Source organism: Euprymna scolopes, chromosome 7 (genome assembly GCF_053919585.1).
Source record: "Euprymna scolopes isolate OS-2025 chromosome 7, ASM5391958v1, whole genome shotgun sequence".
NCBI lineage: Eukaryota > Metazoa > Mollusca > Cephalopoda > Sepiida > Sepiolidae > Euprymna > Euprymna scolopes.
Genome location: NC_136488.1, coordinates 147,022,761 through 147,037,494, shown reverse-complemented (window position 1 = coordinate 147,037,494; position 14,734 = coordinate 147,022,761). Strand labels below are relative to the sequence as shown.

At 32.1% G+C, this 14,734-nt stretch overlaps 1 protein-coding gene and 1 long non-coding RNA gene across 2 annotated transcripts in view; one reads left to right on the top strand and one right to left on the bottom strand.

The window, feature by feature from the left end:
* LOC145280038 (RING finger protein 11-like) overlaps window positions 1-14,734 on the bottom strand; it is a 202,648-nt gene that overhangs the window by 182,417 nt on the left and 5,497 nt on the right. The window lies entirely within an intron of this gene.
* The window catches only part of LOC145280039 (uncharacterized), a 61,476-nt gene continuing 51,578 nt past the window's right edge, over window positions 4,837-14,734 (top strand). Inside the window, exon 1 of the long non-coding RNA XR_013868532.1 lies at window positions 4,837-4,967. This is a non-coding gene — a long non-coding RNA (uncharacterized LOC145280039). The remainder of the gene's footprint in view (window positions 4,968-14,734) is intronic.

The following is a 14,734-nucleotide window of genomic DNA, read 5'->3' as shown; positions in this document are numbered from 1 at the left end:
AAATGTGGATCCGGTTCGTCGTCATCGTTGTCATCTTCATCATCCATTTATAACCACGATCAAACATGACAAGAGAATATTATTTTCATCATTTTGACTCTCGAGTATATATCAGTTAATATCTTATATGTTTATAAATAGAGTTATGTGGTTCTCGATTGTCTAACTGTGTCGGATATATACTCGAGAGTCAAAACAATGAAAAGAATATTCCCTTGTCATAGCCGTAGTCATTATATTATTAAATTAAACCAAATTGTTATAAAACTCTTGAACTTAAAATCGTTTCAATTGCAGCTAAAACCTTAAAAAGTCAAGAAAAATAACCAAAAGCAAGGAGGAAATGTGTGTGTGTGTGTGTGTGTGTGTGTGTGTGTGTGTGTGTGTGTGTGTGTGTGCGCGTGCGCACTAATCGTGCAAGCATTGACTATCTTTGTCGGGATCCCAAAGAACTTTCTCACTTTTAATTTCTTCACTTGAACAATGTCCAACTTTTTCTTTTAACTATACCAACCGGTATAGGTAATTGAATAAACTCTTACTAATCAAATATAGGAGTTGGTTTTAACACCCACTGAATAAAACCAATTCTTATAAATGGTGACCACGATGTGATTTGAACACGCAACCTTCTGACTCTAGAGTTGTGGTCAGTTTCAGTAAAGAAAGAGTGATGATTTTGTAGATAAGTGGAAAAAAGTGATGGATCAGTTCAAATAATACCATTAAATCAACTCATTTGAGTGGCTAAAATAGTTCATCTTTATTGATCAAAAGAAAATCTTTCAATTAATAAGAAATATTAGCTGCTCAAATGAGTTAGTTTCGTTGGATTTGAGCTGATTAGTCACTTTTCTCCGCCTATCTTGAACATTTTTGTCATGTTAATCCAATTTATTTTGCTTTATATATATATATATATATATATATATATATATATATATATATACACTAGCAGGCCGTCCAGCATTGGTCGTAAAATACACTTAAATATGATATTTTATGCAATGCAGATTTCGTTTTATTATTATATTATATTGTACCCAATATATAAAGTTTGAAAAAAAAATATTTGACTCATGCGCCACCACCGAGAATCGAAACCAAAACGCTCAGCTTACGAGTTATATTTTCCTTGGACGTTAATGCATGAGCTATGAAGACATATTTGCTGCAAGGCTAAAAATTAAAACATGGCCTATAGCTATTATGTTACGCATGCATAGTTATAGTGCCCTTGTTCAACTTTCACCTGGCAAATTCCATTTCTTTAATTTTCACAATTTTGCATGGAGTTTCCCCAGCTAAAACCCAAATATAAAGTTTCACACGGGTTTGAATACATCATATATCAAGTTTCATGTCTGTAGACCAAAAACTGACAGAGGAGTTTGGTAGGCAAATTTTTTAAAACAAATATATATAGAAAGAGGTTTATGTTTACTATAACCTTATTACGCAAGTATAATTCATGTAGATTATCTGCATGAATATAATTACAAGTAATAGTTAATTAAAGATGATCATCCCATAAAAAAACGAAAAAAAACTAATAGAGAATTAATTAAAATGAATGTTTAAAAGAATATGCAAATTAGCTAGATCTTTTGCAGATGAATGCAATTCCACGACCCGTATATAACAAAGTTGTATTTTCTTTTAAAATAAATAGAAAAAGGTGTTTTAATATGAATATCAATACACACAAAAAAGAAATTATAAGGGTATAAGAATACAAATTTAAGATTGTAAAATATATTTTACATGAATTTATTGTTCGACAATATATTCAAATAAGATAATATTGGTATATATGTATACCTTATTTGAGTATATTGTCGAATAATAAACTCATGTAAGATATATTTTACAGTCTTGAATTTGTATTCTTATATAATAAGCTCTATTTCCTATCTTGGTTGTATTGAGCTTTTTTATTTGATTGGGATTTACATATAAACATTAATATTTACTTCAAGTCTACAGAATCCTTTGCCTTATAAACTTAATCTTTACTGATTGATTTTATATATATCTTTTTATTTTTTATTTTATTTAAATGCGCTTTTGCGTGTACTTTCTTAAAGGAATTAATAAAGGACATAAAATATAACTTTTTTTTTTTGTTTAATGTTTTATCCTTAGTTTCGATTTTTTAAGGAAATCACTCCAGACAAGGCATGAAGCCACTTAATGTAATGAGCTAAAAATAAAAAAATATATATATATACTACTTCAAGATCAAAAACTTGCGTTAAATGTAATAGATTCTGACCCAGAAAACAGAAATTATTCTCCCTTTGTCAGAAACATCGCTCATGGAAATGCAACAAATGACCTATCTTTTATTTGTTTGCTTTGAAAATAAAGAAAATGAATAAAATGAAAAGAACAATTTTAATGTTGACCGTCCTATTTTTTTTTGGGGGGGGGGGCTAATAGGAAACAAATTCGCTGAAGTTTTTTAAAAGCATTTTGAATTAAAAAAAAAAAAAGTGTGTGTTGAAAATGGGCAGATGCGCGTGTTTTAAAAAATTCGGAATATGCATAAATAAAACCAAATCTCTCAATCCAAACCGAACTAGGGTAGCAAAAAAAAAAAAAAAAAATCATAATAGACAACAAATGATATAAAGATGTATTTAATTTAATCTAAGGACTACAACATCAGTGCACACTGATCGTCAGAAATATATCCGATTGGCACCATTAAAAGTTCGGCAAATGTAAAGATCGGCGACCTAAACAGTTTCTTCAAAAAGTGGAATAAAATTAATGTATAAGCGATAATATATCTCTTTTACGAGATTATGACATGCTGAACGAGTGAACGTTTTAGAGTTTAAATCAATTTAGTATTACGTCCTAATAGGAGGAAAACGATGTTTTAACACTTTTTGTCAAAATATATAAATGGCTCCACGAGCAATACAAAAACACTTCCGGTCCGAGTAATACTCTATTTTGTTAAAATCTCGATTATTTACAGATATTTACACATTTCTAACGTGTTTGCCAGCAGATGCGTAAAATAGGGATTTTTATCCTCGGCTCCCTAAATCAACAGATTTAACATTCAACATTCCTGTAATGACCTGGTATCCATATTGATTGTGGTGTAATAATGCTGGTTCTGTGAAGTTCTAAAAGGTTCATCCTCCCAGGCTTTACCTTCTCTCTTTGAGCAGGAGTTTATTGCTAATCGCTCGAGGTGCCCTTACCGGGAAATACTGACATGGCTGCCCAGGCACTTTTTTGCAGGTCAAGGTGCTCCTCCTCGGTGGCGCCCATTTTCCGACCCTGGTGTCATAGTTCTTGCAGTGGGAGGAGAACTAACTACCTACCCACACGCGTAATACTAAACAGATATTAGCTTGAAATGGTTCCTCTGTTAAAAAAGAAAATAAAACCATTTTTATCATCTATACACAATTTTTATCGCATTCTATTTATGCTGTCGATCTCAACATTTGCAAAAAAAAAAATATTTCCTCTTTTCGAATGATGTTAGTTGGGTACACTTCTGACAATTGGTAATGACGTGAAACTGCAGTAAAAGGTTTAAGCTACGTACATTTTAACAATAACATCGATTGTGTGTGCGCGCGCGCTCGTGCGTGAATAGTTTAAAATGACATTTTTATGCGAGTGTGCGTGTGACGTAACTGTGAAAAATCTATAAAAGAAAATAAAAAAAAGACTAGGGGGAAAAAAAAAAATCAAAACCTTGTACTTTTTTTTCCGCTTTCGTACTATAAACAAATTATGGTTAAAATCAAGTTCAGTACTTCTTCATTGACATTCTTCGTCAGCTGATCTGATTATATATATGGTTTTCTAATTAATAACGTTATTATTTCAGCACGGTAACATAAGTGCGTAAGTACTATATATATATATATATATATATATAGTACTTATGCACTTATGTTACCGTGCTGAAATAATAACGTTATTAATTAGAAAACCATTTATAACATGGGAAAAGAGGGGGTCAATTTTTATGACGTGCGCACCGCACTGCGCAGCCGGGAGCCGGCAGCCCCAGCGTATTATAAACGCCACAACCTCCCCATGTTAAGAACAGCTTTCGGAATAAACACCCCAACCTCGAAAGCCGTTCTCAACATGAGGGTGGGTGGAGGGCGGTATTTCGAAAGCTGTTCTTAACATGAGGTAGTTGGCGGATCAGTGATCAGTGAACAGCTTTCGAAATACCGCCCTCCACCCACCCTCGGATCACTCTCTGCATTAGCACCGTAAATTTTTACGACGTGCCCCAGCGTAGTATAAACACTCCCAACTATCCCATGTTAAGAACGGCTTTCGAAATACCGCCCTCCACCCCCATGTTGAGAACGGCTTTCGAGGTTGGGGTGTATATTCCGAAAGCTATTCTTAACATGGGGAGGTTGGGGCGTTTATACTGATCCGCCGTACTATTTTTTAAATCGTATTTCCACTTTTAATTAAAGTTTTATGATATGTTTTTTTTTATTCAATTGTAAGGTTTGAAACTTCAACTTAACTTGAAAATACTATTAAAAATAGCACGGTAACATAAGTGCATAGTAAGTTATAAAATATAGATGACGATTAAGCTACAATGAATACTCTGCGTTTCATCCACTCTCGGATTCTTCAGACTTAAGCCTGAAGAATTCTAGAGTGGATGAAACGCAGAATATTCAGTGTAGCTTAATCGCCATATATATATATATATATATATATATATATATATATATATAGTCATACTACCTAGCTCTACCTTAGCAGTGTCAGAAATTTCGTGAAAACTATTGAATTCCACCCGCTCTCTTTCGAAGCTTATAACTCCTCGAAAAATGTAATTCAAGCCCTAATTTTTTTTCAATTAAAAGGAGCAAGGACCAAGGTTTCATTAAAAAAAAAATAAACAAACAACGTGTTTTTTTTTTTTTTAAGGTTTAAAACTTCGGACTTTACAGGTAAATTTCTAAAAAACACTACTTTTTTTTGTTTTAAATTTGAATATATTATTTATTGATCTTTTATCTTCAATTTGTGATATATAAAACTTTGGTACATGAATTAAGTATTTACTTTTTAATAGACATTTCAAAATGGGGGGCGTGAATTAAAAAAAAAAACGTTTGTATAAAATATTATATTCGGTTTATTGGTAAGAGCATAAAATTTCACATTGACCCTGAAAATATCGTAAAAATAGAATTAATAGAAAAATTTTGATAGATTTTTAAAGTTTAAAAATTGAAAAATACTGAACTCGTAACATTCAATTAATTTCATTACTGTTTTTTAAAAAATAAAAAAAATATTTCTATTACTTTTAAAACAACTTTAATAGTTTATTTTGGAAGTATAATCCAAAGAAAATAAACAACCCACCTTTAAAAGAGAAATTACGAGTTTTTTTTTTATATTTTATTTGCAGTTTCGTGTTAGAGGTGTCAAAAATTCCTACAAAAATTTTGATACACCTAGCTCTACCTACGTATTGAGCACTGTTGAAGTAAATACTTAAAGTTTACGCATAAATTTATATTTTTGTATATTATTTTTATGTGAGTAAATGAAGTAGTTATATATATATATATATATATATATATATATATATATATATATATATATATATAACGTGTGTGTGTGTCTACGCTAGAAACGTCACTTTTGATTAATGTTAACGCGTTTTTAAATATTCTGAATAACAGCCAAGTTCGTTTGCATATTTTGAAACTGGTAAACCTTAATCAATAGTGACTTTTTCAGGGAATTCGTATATATCAAATCGGTGCCGGGAAAACTCGTCTCCGGAAACCCCGTACCCGGAAAACTCGTACCCGGAAAAATCCTCCCCTTTTTGCTAGGTAGGAAAACTGGTCCCTTATTGAATAAATATCAGGTTTGTATTACTGTACACATAGATTCGAAAAAGTTGTCAAAAAAACAAATATATAACAAATAAATATTATCAAAGGCAAGATAAGTTACTTTTCTACCAAACTGGATACATTTTTTTGTTTTTATTCAATGTAACATGTTTATTCAGCTCGAAAAACATGCAGTGTTTACCGATGTATTGGAAAATTCAAAATGGCGCCCGACACTCTCTTTAACATGGTAAGTTTGGGAAAAGGTGTTATAAATAATAAACTAGATAAAATACTATTTAAAAAACACCGAATATATGTCAACCTATGTCACGGTAACATATAATGAGCGAATTTCTAACAGTATTTTGTATAGTTTATTATTTCTAATATCTTTTCCTGAACTTACGTGTTAAAGAGAGTGTCGGGCGCCATTTTGAATTGTCCAATACATCGGTAAACACTGTATGCTTTTCGAGCTGAATAAACATGTTACATTCAATAAAAACACGAAAAATATATCCAGTTAGGTAGAAAAGTAACTTATCTTTCATTTGATAACATTTATTTGTTATATATTTGTTTTTTTGACAACTTTTTCGAATCTATGTGTACAGTAATACAAACCCAAAACACGTATTATCAAAGAAAGCAATTATTTTATTTAGAAGAATTAATTCAGTTTAAATAATTCTTGTATTATTACAAAACAACAAAAAAGAAAACACGGTCTTATATAATGTTGGTGCCGCTGCCGCGCCTGCCGCGGCTGAAATAATAACATTATTGTGCCGCGCTGAAATAATAACATTATTTCGAAAGTCATTCTTAACATGGGGAGGGAAGGATATCGTTTAAAAGTCATTTCGGTGGTACTTGTGCAGTACTTAAAAATATACAAATTTATTTTATCTTGGAGGTGGGGAAGGCTCATTTTAAAAGTCGATCTACCTCAGTTTTTTCGGTAAATATCCAGATACGCTACTACGGAACACCGACCACTCTAATTTGTTTTGTTTTTTTATAGGTAATTGAGGTCGCTGACAACGAATCTGATAGTCAAACTTGGGGCAAATTTACCGTTTGCATGGTATTAACCCCCGAACCCACGAATAGCTTTCCACCATTCTGCAGCTTCCGTTTACGCTACGCGCGTGTGCGCTGCAGCATGAACGACGGCTTGCTTCACCTAGCAAACTGCCTTCTCACATGGCGTACCATTACCAATCAAAAAATTACGGACTGACATTTTTTTAATAACTTACAGTTAAAGAAAAGTACAACAAATTGGGACTTTTTTTTTTTTTTTTCTCTTGTCTCACGTAGTTTTTAATGTGGTTTACAAAAACATAAGCACCAAACATCTTTATGTTTTTCATTCTTTTTTTTTTTTGCGGGAGGGGGATTCAATTATAGAACTTATGTGGCTTAATAGGTGAGGTGCTTTTGCAGTTTAGTTAAACGTTTTTCCGTAAGTAACGCACCGACATTTACCAATTAGAACACCATTTAACATTTTCCCCGCCCCAACATCACATCCACCCCCGCTCGCGCCCCCAATGTAAACAGTAAAATCTTCGGAAAATGTTGAATGGTGTTCTAATTGGTAAATGTCGGTGCGTTACTTTTTGAAAATTCTATGTTCCAGGTAAAAAAAAAAAACAAAACAAAAAAAAAAAAACAGATAAATTAACCCCCACCCCCACCACTCCAACTTGGAGTGCTTTCCTTTTCTTGTTTTATTTCTTTTTCAGCTAATTTTAAATTTTCCACCCAAAAAGTGCTATAATGCATTTTTGAAAATTAGAAAATTCTGTCCTGGAAAAAAAAAATCCCCTCCCCCAACGTAGTTTGCTTGGTGAAGCCGTCGTTTATGCTACAGCGTGCATGCGCGTAGCGTAAACGGAAGCTGCAAAATGGTGGAAATAAGTTCGTGGGTTCAGGGGTAAATACCATGCAAACGGTAAATTTGCCCCAAGTTTGACTATCAGATTCGTTGTCAGTGACCTCAATTACCTATCTAAAAACAAATTAGAGTGGTCGGTGTTCTGTAGTAGCGGATCTGGATATTTACCGTTTTTTTTCTTTAATTTTCGGACATTTTTTGTTAAAAATCATTTACTAAGTAATGTCCAGTGCGACATTACTTGTTATTTCTTTTTAACTAAATAAACTCTTTAAAATAAGTTTAAACACCAAAAACTTACAAAGCTAGGTAGAAAACAAAAAGTTAGAAAAATCAATTTAATTTTTTTAAAACAATAAACATGTAAAAATATTCTTAAAAATATTATGGGATGTGCATTATTACCTAAAATTATACAAATTTATTTTCTTTTGGAGGGGGGGGGGCTCGTTTTAAAACTATATCGACCTTAATATTTTCTTTAATTTTCTATTTTTGAGCAATTATCCTCCTAAGACGTGATCCTCTTATGTCGGACATTTTTTGTTCATAAGTAACACTCGACATTACTTTTTTTCTTTTTTAAACTAAAACTCTTTAAAATAAGTCGAAAGATCAAAAACTTTCAAAGCTAGGTAGAAAACGGAAACTTAGAAAAAATAACTTAATTTTTTTTTAAAACAACAGTAAACAAGTAAAAATATTTTAAAAAAAATATTATGGGATGTGTATTCTCTTTTAAAGACAATATCTTCTTGAAGAAAGGTCATAACATGTGTTTTCAATCGATATTTATTCAATAAGGGACCAGTTTTCCTACCTAGCAAAAGGGAACGAGTTTTCCGGGGATGAGTTTTCCGGAGACGAGTTTTCCGGGGACCAGTTTTCCTAAATTCATCAATTCACATCAGCTGATGAAAACTGTCAACAAAGTCGGAACTTGATTTTAACCCAAATTTCTGTCTCCGTGATATTTCGGGGGGGGGGGGGGAACAATCTCGTAAAAATAGTAATCTTTGTAAAATTTAAATTTAAAAAAAAATCATTGGGGGGTGGGCGGGTGGGCGTAGATAGTTTTTTTTTTTTTTTTTAAATTTGGAATCTTAACTCGTTGTTCTAAGGGAGGTAAATCTACTTTACAAAGAATTGTTAGAAAAAAATGATTTTTCAATTACTTATGTACGAAAGTTTTGTAACATCAATAACAAAAGGTAAAATGCGAAACAAAACCTTCTAGTAATTGTTGAAAATAAATTTTTTAGTAAAATAGATTTACCTCCCTTCGATTAATAAGTTAAGGTTCTGTTTATGTTCTTTCTTTTCTTTCTTTTTTTTTAATTATTTTTCAAGAAAAGATAGGGTACTTTTTATTGCTACCTTAAACATTTCAAACTTCCTATGGCGGACGTTGGGGATCTGAGCCTTAAGCCTTACCTTTAAATTTCACAATTTTCACTTTTTGGAACTTTTTTCTTAATATCATCTAATAGACACTTATGTATCAGATAATTAAAAAAAAAAAAAACTTTTTAAAATTATTTTTTATGACTTTTCACGGCTTGTTCAGTTTTCTATTATAACGTTGTAGTAAATTAAACACGAACTTAAGGTCCACGCGCACGCCACCGGAAGTTGGCCTTTTTTTTCTTTTTCTTTTTTTTACTCTAAAATAACCGGACGTAACTCAGCGTTCACTCGAAACGTGTTTCTTTTATTAAATTGTTAGGTGATGGTGAAGAATAGTTAACCCTCCCCCTCCCCATGTTAAATAATAGTTTTCTAAATAATAATTATTTCACCATAACAACAAAGACCAAATTTAAAACAATACAAGGTTCAATTTCAATGTAATATTAAAGCAACACTAAAAATAGCCCCCCCCCCAAAAAAAAAAAACAATTCGAATCGGACGAAAATAAAACGGGGAATTATTTTTGCCTTACACCGGTGTGACATGTGTAACTAAGTTGAAATATTTTAGATAGCTCATGTAATCCATTAATACTAAACAAAAAAGAAGGGTGCGAAAAAAGAGGGTGACGAATAGTGTGACAAACATCATACTGTTTGCAAATATAAATTACATTTCTCATATTAACTTCGTAAAAGGATGTATTTACGTTCGTACGTTAAAATTATACAAAACAGAACAATTATGTGTGTGCGTGTATAGATGTATATGTCTCTCTCTCATATATATATATATATATATATATATATATATATATATATATATATATATATATACATGGGCAGTTGTACAAATAGCCTTCAACTCAGTTATCAAAAAAGGGACACGTTGTTGGGTCGTCGGCGGTATATATCCAGAAGTTTGTTTACAAATGCAGTTTTAAAATGATTAACCGTGTTTCTTTTTATAATTTAACATTTTTGGTTATCCTTTACGGAGATGGTCCCGACGTCCGCCTCGTTCTGAGTTTGGGGAGAGGGTGTCGAAGCAGGAAATTATCCTAACCCTAAAATATGCGATATGTCACAGACAGATGCTTTTACAAATATTGTGAAACAAATCACAGAATTTTACAGGGTTAACTAACCACATGGAACTATTCTAATCATGTGGACTGGACTGCTTTTTTGTTTTTAAATTCTAATTATTTCAACTGTTTATTTTGTAAAATTCCAATTATTTGAACTGTTGAATTATCAAAAATTTGAACTGTTTATTTTGTAAAATTCTAATTATTTGAACTGTTTATTTTTTTTAAATTCTAATTATTTGAACTGTTTAAAAGAAAAAAATTAAAATTCTAATTATTGGAACGGGGTTTTTTTTTTCTCCTTAAGTTAACAACTGGGCACTTTATTGAAGGGGTAATTGTCTGCCTCAACACCGCCTACGTCAGACGGCCTCTCCTTGAGCTCAGAACGAGGCGGACGTTGGGACCATCTCCGTAAAGGTTATCCATTTAAAATTTAAAACATTGAAAATTACAAATAAGATTTTGGTTTGATTTTACATTTATATTGTTCTCGGATGCATATGATGATGCGCGGAAACACTTCTTCCTGCGTCTCCACATATTTAACTTCATTTTTCATTATTTCTTTTCGAGGGCAAAACCAACATTTTATTTATATTGTTCAATGTTTTTATTTTTAAATTATAAAATAAAACACATTTAATCATTTTAAAACTTCATCTTGCATTATTTCTCTTTTTTATTTGTTAAACAACGTGGTTAATTTTAATCACAGGATTACATTTTCAATAATCACGTAAATATAAACAAACTTCTGTTTACGATATATACCCCTCCGGTGTCGACCCAACGTGCCCCTTTTTTGATAACAGGGTTGGAGGCTATTTGTACAACTAAACGGCAAATCTGCCAAATACAGTACCCGGTCATGAAAAGAAAATATTCTATCCTTCTTGAAGTGTGCGTGTTGTGGAGGGGGTCTAAAAATCTAAAAATATTTATAAACAAACTTTCCTTTTTCTACACAAAAAAATTGACCAAGGAATCAGGAAGTGAAATAGTTTTGTAAATAAATAAATACGAAAAAAATAAATAAAATTAATAACTAATATTAATAAACTAAAAAATATATATTTCACTCGGAGGTTATATTCAAAACTTTTTTGGTCCTTATTCATATTCTGTAATAAAAGTAAACTGAACGAGTACTTAAAAAAAAAAAGAAAATAAAATTTTATGAGGATGCGAGAAGACGGGGTTTGGAAGCGGCCATATTGATTTAGAATGTGTTAAAATTCAAAGGACGACAACTCCATTCGACTACCGAGATTTACAGACTGTGCTATTTTATTCGTAGTATTTTATTGTTAATCGCGAAAAATCGTAATTTTCATAATAAAAAAAAAACAAAAAAAAAACTACATGATCAATTCACATAATTTTTGGAATATGACATGTTCATTCTGGGACGAGTACGTAAACCTACACCATAAAAGTCTTTCTATATTATTGTGTTTGTTACTGTTTGTTTTGTTGTTAATAAGTATAATTCTATCGGCAATATTGAGTCTAGGACCCTAAAGTAAACATTTACCTTAAAATGAAAGTAAAAAAAAAAATCCCAGGCAATGCTCGGAAAATGCTTAGTAAAAAATAAAACAAATTATTTTGTGACATTTCACTACTTTTCTTTTTTTCATTAAGTTCTTTGTTTTGTATTGTGTCAATATTTTCACAGGAATTTCAAATGGAAAGTTATTTATGTTTTGTCTCTTATGAGTTTTGACGAAAAAAAATAAAATAAAATAGAGACGAAAAAATAAAATGTCGACCGAGCAAATACTTTAAATTTTATATTTTCTAAATGCTGTTAAGTTTGTCCTGTTAATATCAACGTCTGAAGTTGATTTTTTTCTTTCTATGGGAAATTAAGTTTAATAAAATAACCACAACAAAAATATTCCAAACTGTGAATACTAAATTTAATATAAATTGTAAAGTTACATTTAAACAGTTAAATTAAAAATAATAATTAAGATTTAAAAAAAAAAATGCGATTTTATTATTATTTTACAAACCTGGAATGGTGCTATCGACATTATAAACAACTACGCATCCACAAAATAGAAGGTAATGCCTTGGAGGATGATATGACGTATGAAGATTACATCTCACCCCAAAGGAGAAGATAATACGTGGAAAATGGGCTAATGACAAAAGAACAGACATTACATCCCAAAGGAGGAGGTAATGTCTGGGGGTGATGATTCATAACACCAGACCAGAACAACTTACCGAATTGAGCACTAAAAGTTAAGATGTATCCGAAGAAGCTTGACCCCTCCTCTCTATTTTTCGTTTTTTTTTTTTGGGGGGGGGGGCATCGATTTTTTCAACGGATTATTATCGAATGGACACTAGTCTACCAGATTATCGAATAGAATGAAAAAAAAAAAGGTCAATATTTGAATATTTGTAGGGGTGCTCGGCTCGGGTGCTCACTGCTCAGTTTCTAATGCAACGCTCCCGCTCCAGTAACCCATTTCGGCACTATGTTTTTAGGCCACATTTCTCGAATTTAGCCTTTTTTTGAGCAGTTTAGTCTTTTAAAGATTATTTTAATAAACAAAATTCCAAAAACGGCTAAACTACTAAAAACGTAGATCGATTTACTAGAACGTTGCATTAGAAACTGAGCACCTTTTCCCATTGTATTTGATAATCTGGTTGACTAGTCCATTCGATAATAATCTGTTGAAAAATTTGAAAAAAAATAAAAAAGATGGAAAAAATAGAGAGAGAGAGGGGGGGCAAGCTCCTTCGGGTCCGCTAAAGTTAAGTGTAGAATTAACAGAAGTAGTTTCATACAGATACCAAATCTTCATTACATAACTTAATGACTTTCTAATATTGTGAATCTCATCATCATCATAATAATAATAATAAACAATAACAGTAACTTCCTGATATTGTGAATTTGAATTATCATCATTATTATTATTAACAACAACACCACATGACCCCCCCCAAAAAAAAGGGTAAAACTATACAAACACCGTGACAGCGAATTAACCCTAACCCTAACTCTAACCCCAACCCCTAACCCTAACCCTAACCCTAAACCTAACCCTAACCCTAAACCCTAACCCTAACCCTAATCGTAACCCTAACCCTAACGCTGTCACGGTGTTTGTATAATAATACCAAAAAAAGAATGTAATGGTACCAGCCTCGGCTGATAGGCTAGCATACAAAATAGTCATAAAGGGCCAAAGAGAAGGCGACGCTAACCAAATCTCCATAGGAAGGGTGTGGATACTGGCACTTTGGGTGGGGTGGGTAGAATTAAAAGAAGTAGAGAGTAACTGGACATCTGAAGAGACTTGTTGTCATTCAGACTCAAAGAAGTACCAGCACGTGAGCACTGAGTAACCACTAATCATGACATGTGAGAACTCCTATTGAGTACCTATTTACTATGCCTCCCCACGGGGCAGAGTTAGACACCAGGGTCGTTTTTTAACGTGGAGAAAAGGTACAAAAATAAAAATTGTCTCAGTCGTGAAGGATTTCTCCTCCACCGAAAGAGAACAAGAAATGGAAGTGCAGCAATGAAGAACAGATACTACACTTTGATCTTGACCAAAAGGCCAAGAACTTCAACTCCTATTGAGTAGCACAAAAATAAAAATTAAAAAAAAGAAAACACTAAGTGACTGAGTGACTGACTCCCTGATGTTACGTATTCAATAACAAAGAGATCTTTATCTTTTGTTTAGCTTATTTTAAAAAAATATATAACCTGATGACTACACAGCAATGAGTATTTATTTTTATTTTGAAGAGCGTACACATATATACGCGCGTGTACGTGTGTGTGTGTTACAGGAGATCAGAAAACATCAGTATCGTCGGTTTCAAATCCAACACAAGAGAGAGAGAGAGAGACCAGTCTTTTGGGTTCTTCTATGTTTAACTCTCTTCAGCCTTTGTTTATATTTGTGTTATGCTTGGGACCGATGTTTTTCTGATCTTCCGTGATCATAAACAACGCTCTTATTTTGGATTTTTTCTTTATAATCGTGCATTTTACTGGAGCCCCCCCCCCCTCGCACACACACATCAGAAAACTGAATCTGCCTGGACTTTTACTTTTACTTTAAACAAAAACAACACATTTATTATAGATATAAAATTGTGTGTGTGTGTGTGTGTGTGTGTGTGTGTGTGTGTGTGTGTGTTTTACTAATGAGTCCACTCTTAAAAACCCAATCGCGGATAAGGGTTAATAAAATGGATGTGTCGCTTCAATAATGAATATGATAAGACTATTGAAATGAACATTTTGATTATGACGAATATTTGTTTAATGTTTACATTGGATTTGAATCAGGCTTCGTGTGGGTGTGTGTGTTTCTTGCTTCTACATGACTTACGCATTAATTATTTTATTATACTTATTAATTGATTGTTTTATTGAAATCAAAAATTCAATACCGTAAAGTTAAAGTACG